A 6000-nucleotide genomic window follows, 5' to 3' on the forward strand; every position below is an offset into this window, starting at 1 on the left:
TTTGTTACTCTTTATTTTTATTATCTTTAAGTAATTGTTCAAAGGGGGTTTCAATTAAAGAACTTTACAAAAGGCTGTTTATAATAGGTCCTGCATATTTACAATAAAATCACGGTGCTTTTACCTACTAGAGCAAGAATGCTCAACAGGCAACAGATGTTCAACAGATGTCCATTTGTTGCCTGTCTTAGTTAGATTGGGCTGACAAAGTATAGAAGATTTGGTGGTAAAATTGGGAGCTGCTAAGCAACAGAAGTTTGTTTCTCACTGTTCTGGAAAGTCTGAAATCAAGATGCCAGCACCAGGAACTTCTGCGGAAGCCTTCTTCTAGATTGCAGACTCCTACTTTGCAGTGTATCTTTGCCTGATCTCTGATCTTTTCTTTTCTTTTTTTTGGGGGGGGGTCCAGTCGTGGGGCCTGAACTCTGGGCCTGAGCACTGTCCCTCAGCTCTTCAGCTCAAGGCTAGAACTCTACCACTTGAGCCACAGCGCCACTTCCGGCTTTTTTCTTTTTGCTTATGTGGTGCTGAGGCATGCAAGGCAAGTGCTCTACCACTGAGCCACCTTCCCAGCCCTGATCTTTTCTTATAAAGACACTAATCACATTCATTAGGCCCCACTCTCATGACATAGCTGAGGGGTACTTCCACTCTATCACAACAAGATTAGGATTTTGCTGTGTGAATTTGGGGGAGATACATTCAGTCCACCACAGTCATTTTCTTTTCAGGACCTGTGAAGCTATGAGTACAAATGGATGAGAAGGCAAAGGAGTTGAACAAAATTCTTTTATCAGCTGCTTTTTAGTTGTGTGTGTGTGTGTGTGTGTGTGTTCCTGGGGCTTGAATTCAGGGCCTGGGCACTATCCTTTAACTTTTTGTCCAGTCATGTGGCCTGACCTCTGGGCCTGGGCGCTGTCCCTCAGCTCTTCAGCTCAAGGCTAGTGCTCTACCACTTGAGCCACAGTGCCATTTCTGGCTTTTTTCTTTTTGCTTATGTGGTGCTGAGCAATCGAACCCAGGGCCTCAGGCACGCAAGGCAAGCACTCTACCACTGAGCCACCTTCCCAGCCCCTTATGTCTGTCTGTCTGTCTATCTCTCGTCAGTTGCGCCACTTCTGGGTTTTTTCTTTTTGCTTATGTGGTGCTGAGGAATCAAACCCAGGGCCTCATGCATGCAAGGCAAGCGCTCTACCACTGAGCCACCTTCCCAGCCCTAGAAACACATTTCTGTGTGTGGAAGTTACCTTTTAATTCAATTTATGCTGAGACTTATTGTTAGAGGAGTCATAGCAGAGAGAACTAGGCAAATATTGTTTAGATCCCTTTAGAATTTCAGAGGTGAAATTCACATAGGAAACAATCATTATCAAGATGGTATGTTTCATCTGAGTGCTATTGGCTCATGCCTATAATTCTAGCTATGCTACTCAGGAAGCTGAGATCTGAATATTATATTTCAAAGCCACCCTGGGCATGAAAGTCCATGAGACTCTTATCTCCAATTATCCACTAAAAAAATCAGAAGTGGAGCTGTGTCTCAAGTGATAGAGCTTCGACCTTGACTATAAAAGCTCAGGACAGTGAACAAGCCTTTGAACTCAAACCCCATACCAGCACACACACACACAAAGTAGTATATCTTCAAAAAGATTATTTACTTGGTATAGGAAAAGCACATACATGTTTAGCTCCACATGGAAGAGGAAGTTGGGCAGCTCATGCAACTTGTGTCATGTGCCCCTGGTTTGCAAATGTGAAATATTTCCAGCTGGGCTAAAAGAGATAAAAGCTGATTCTTTTTTGTCAAAAGTCTATCTGAATAAAAGGAGATATAAACGACAGAAAAGGATAGTCATATTTTAAATAATGTGGACAACCTCAAAAGATATATTATGGAAGATAGGCAGTGGCGGCTCAATTCTTTAATCCTAGCTACTCCAGAGGTAGCAGAGTCCTTATAACTCTTATCTTCAGTTAACCAGCAGAAATCCAGAAGTGGAGGTGTGGCTCAAGTGGTAGAGTGACAACAGCCTTGAGCAAAAAAGCTAAGGAAAGGGGCTGGGAAGGTGGCTCAGTGGTAGAGTGCTTGCCTTGCATGCATGAGGCCCTGGGTTCAATTCCTCAGTACCACATAAGCAGAAAAAGCTAGAAGTGGCGCTTTGGCTCAAGTGGTAGGGCACTAGCCTTGAGCTGAAGAGCTGAGGGACAGTGCTCAGGCCCAGAGTTCAGGCCCCTTGACAGACAAAAAAAAAAAAGCTAAGGGAAAGCACACAGGCACTAGTTTAACCCCAATATGGGCATACACACACACACACACACACACACACACACACACAGGTTATAGGCTGGGTGCTAGTGGTTCACACCTGCAATCCTAGCAACTCAAGCAGCTCAGTAGCAACTCAAGCAACTCAGTAGCTAGCCTGGCCAGAAAAGTCTATGAGACTCTTATCTCCAATTAACCAGCAAAAAAGCCTGAAGTGAAGCTGTGGCTCTAGTGGTAAAGTGCTAGAGCAAAAAAGGTCAAGGACAGTGCCTAGACCCTAAGTTCAAGCCTCAAGACTAGCCTACTCTCTCTCTGTCTCTGTCTCTCTCTCTCTCTCTCACACACACACCAAAAAATGCCTCATAACTCATAAATGGGCTTGAGACATGGCTCAAGTGGAAGATTAGACATGATGGTTGGTAGGATCTTTTCCTGGTTTATACATTGTCAACTTCCTGCAGTGTCCCCTATGGTGAAATGGGGCAAGGATACCTTCTTTTTTTGGGGGGGGGTCCAGTTGTGGGGTCTGGGCCTGGGCGTTGTTCCTCAGCTCTTCAGCTCAAGGCTAGCATTCTACCACTTGAGCCACAGCGCCACTTCTGGCTTTTTTCTTTTTGCTTATGTGGTGCTGAGGAATCAAACCCAGGGCCTTAGGCATGCAAGGCAAGCGCTCTACCACTGAGCCACCTTCCCAGCCCCCCCCTCACTTTTTTTGTCAGTTGCGCCACTTCTGGCTTTTTTCTTTTTGCTTACGTGGTGCAGAGGAATAGAACCCAGGGCCTCATGCATGTAAGGCAAGCGCTCTACCACTGAGCCATCTTCCCAGCCCAAGGATACCTTCTATGGCTTCTTTTCTTTTCTTTTTGTCATGGGGTTTGAACTCTGGGCCTGGGCACTGTCCCTGAGCTCCTCAGCTTAAGGTGAGCAGTCTACCACTTGAGCCAAGTGCTACTTCCAGTTTTCTGGTGGTTTATTGGATATTAGAGTTTCATGGACTTTCCTGCCTGGACTGGCTTTGAACCATGAGCTTCAGATCTCAGCCTCCTGGGTAGCTAGGATTACAGGTGTGATCCACTGGCTCCTGGATCTGTGGCTTCTTTTCTAAGAGTACTAAAGCCACACACAGGTCTCTATCTAATGACCTAATCACTGTCCAAATACCCTGCTCCAAACTCTTCAACTTTGTGGGTTCTGATTTCAAATTCGAGTCTGAGGAAACATAAACATTCAATTCCAAGCACTACACAACACTGTAGCAGCTAATGTGTAATTTGCAGCAGTGAAAGCAATAGTTGTGAGTTACTGAAAACCTACACTTAGTCATTTCTTTCCTCTATGGCTGTTCTGATGCACAAACTTTTATTATCCCTATTCACAGAAATGAGGCACACCAAGGTTAGTCATCTGCCTAAGATCAAATAAGTAGTGAAATCATAGCCAAATCATTTTGATGTGCTATCCTCAGTGTCAGGCAGCCCTCTCTATATGGTCATACAGAATAAGCAGGAAGTATGTGTACTGATATTTTAAGCGATCTCCTAAGGCCTAGTGTATGTAATCCCAGCAATTGGGAGGCTGAGGTAAGAGAATTGTGAATTTGAGGCCCAGTCTGAGCTACATGGTAATATCCTGTCCAAATACTGCTCCCTAGGAATTTTATTAGCTGAAAATAAAAAGCAAAGAGAGCAAAGAAAGAATACATCACAAAAAAGATGTTGGAGAGTAGATACATGCCTTGTTGTGTTATCAGTATTGTCTATGAGGAGTGGATATGGTAATGAGAGCTTGCATATTTACTTTTTATGCTTTTCTTTTTTCTTTTTTATTGTGAAAATACTGTACAGAGGGGTTACAATTACATGGGCAAGATAATGAGTACATTTCTTATCAAGCATTGTAGCCTCCTCCTTTGTTTCCCCTTCCCAACCCTTCCCATCCTCCCCCTACCCTCCCACCCAATCCTCCCCCCCCCACCAAAGTTGTAAAGTTCGTTTTTCCACATAACGAGTTGTACATCTCATTGTTGCAATGGATCCACCTGTATCCTTATTTAAACTATTTGTTTTTTTCCCTTCCCCTCCACAATTATACCAACCTCAAATACAGTGAAAGCAGGGGCTTTTATTTTTTTTTTTTTAAAAGGTTTTCACAGGTAGTGTGAATGAGAGGGAGCTGTGTAACATTTAAAGCTACCACTAGAGGGCTCAATAAGTTGCTTGTTAAATTCTCCCTAGGCTATGGTAGGAGAGCTGTCCACGTGCTGAAATGTGTGACCTGGATAGCTAGTTCTCGGCAGTGCTTCTGTGAAACCTAGAAAGCCTCACGCAGCTTCCACTGGGAGCTCAGTGGCTGATTATCAGTTGGTGTTAAGTTCTGGAGTACAGGACTACATGGAACTGCTTATTATCTCTGTCATTACATCATGAATCTGTTCTAGTATGTCAGGGAGGAGTAAGCAAATGCGTACAAGGTTTCTATGTCATCAGATTTTGGGGATTATGGAAGCCAGGAAACTCAAGGTAGAACAGCAAGCTAGCAACAGAGACTAGGAATTTGACATGGTTCTCAAATATTGGGGAGATGATATGGCTTAGGAAAATAAGGTTTTCATTTTTAAGAAAAGATTTTACTGCCTCAATTAACTTAAGAATCTAAATTCTGGATGTTGACAGGGTTACAAGAAGGGACAAAGAAAGGAGGCTACTGTCTCCTGGCCTAAATAAAAGTGATGCTGAGTCAGATTCTGAAGATGAAGCCATACCTGAAAACTCCAAAGTTAACTTACAAGAAGTGAAAGAGGATGGGACCAGTAAGAAATCAGATGCCTCAGATTTCCCAGAAGATGGGCCAGAAACAGAGCCCAAGGTCCAGGCAAATGCCTATGAAGAATGCCCTTCTTGAATTTCCATAGATATGTGGAACAAATGTGAAGAATTAAATAAAAGAACATTCTGAGCAGAAAACTTGAGCCTTGGGATTCAGAGGAAGAAAAAGAAAGCGCTCCAGAAAAGATAACTTGAAGAATGAAAAAGAATCTCATAGTGAACAGTCCTCAAACGAAGGCAAATGGAAGGAGCTTACTTAGTATTTTGGAGCCAGTGATAGATTTGAACTTCCTGTGAAAAAGAAAAAAATGTTGAAAAGTCAGATCTCGAAAGAAGGATAGACCAGGCTATGGAGGAGTAGGATGTTGAGAACGGTAAAGAACTCATCAACAAGCTAGCTATTTGAGAGCTTGGTGTAAAAATTGCCAAAGCAATTTACCTGCCCAAGTTTTTAGAAGCCCAAAAGGAAGCTGAAAATTCATAGGCTGCTCAAAAGAAGAAGAAGAAACTGACATGAGGGTTTGAAGCAAGGAAGAGATGGGAAACCAAAATCAACATGGGATTTATATGTAACCCTGCAGAGCTTGGAACACATAGAGACTCACATGCTCAAATTAACAAGACTCTGCTGCTTAAATATGTTAGAAATTGATAGAAGTAAGAAATTGATTGAAGTAGGAAACAAATGAGCCTACAACTTAGGAGCTGATTTCAATTCTTGAACTTTTTGTAAAAAGTTTAGTCTTGAAGTGATTTTTTTTGTTATTTATATAAGAAATATAAGCATACACAGAGGAAAAAAGAATGGGATTTTTTTGTTACTTATTTATTTACATAGACCTACAGCCTAAAATCCATCTATTTGGTATAGGATATACCAAATATTTGGTGTAGGATAGCCCATGA

The 6000-nt window shown here is 42.5% G+C and overlaps 1 pseudogene; it reads left to right on the forward strand.

The window, feature by feature from the left end:
- The window catches only part of LOC105996565, a 56425-nt pseudogene extending 50679 nt beyond the window's left edge, over positions 1–5746 (forward strand).
- The last annotated feature ends 254 nt before the right edge of the window (positions 5747–6000 follow it).

The sequence above is a fragment of the Dipodomys ordii genome, unplaced genomic scaffold (genome assembly GCF_000151885.1).
Source record: "Dipodomys ordii isolate 6190 unplaced genomic scaffold, Dord_2.0 Scaffold132, whole genome shotgun sequence".
NCBI lineage: Eukaryota > Metazoa > Chordata > Mammalia > Rodentia > Heteromyidae > Dipodomys > Dipodomys ordii.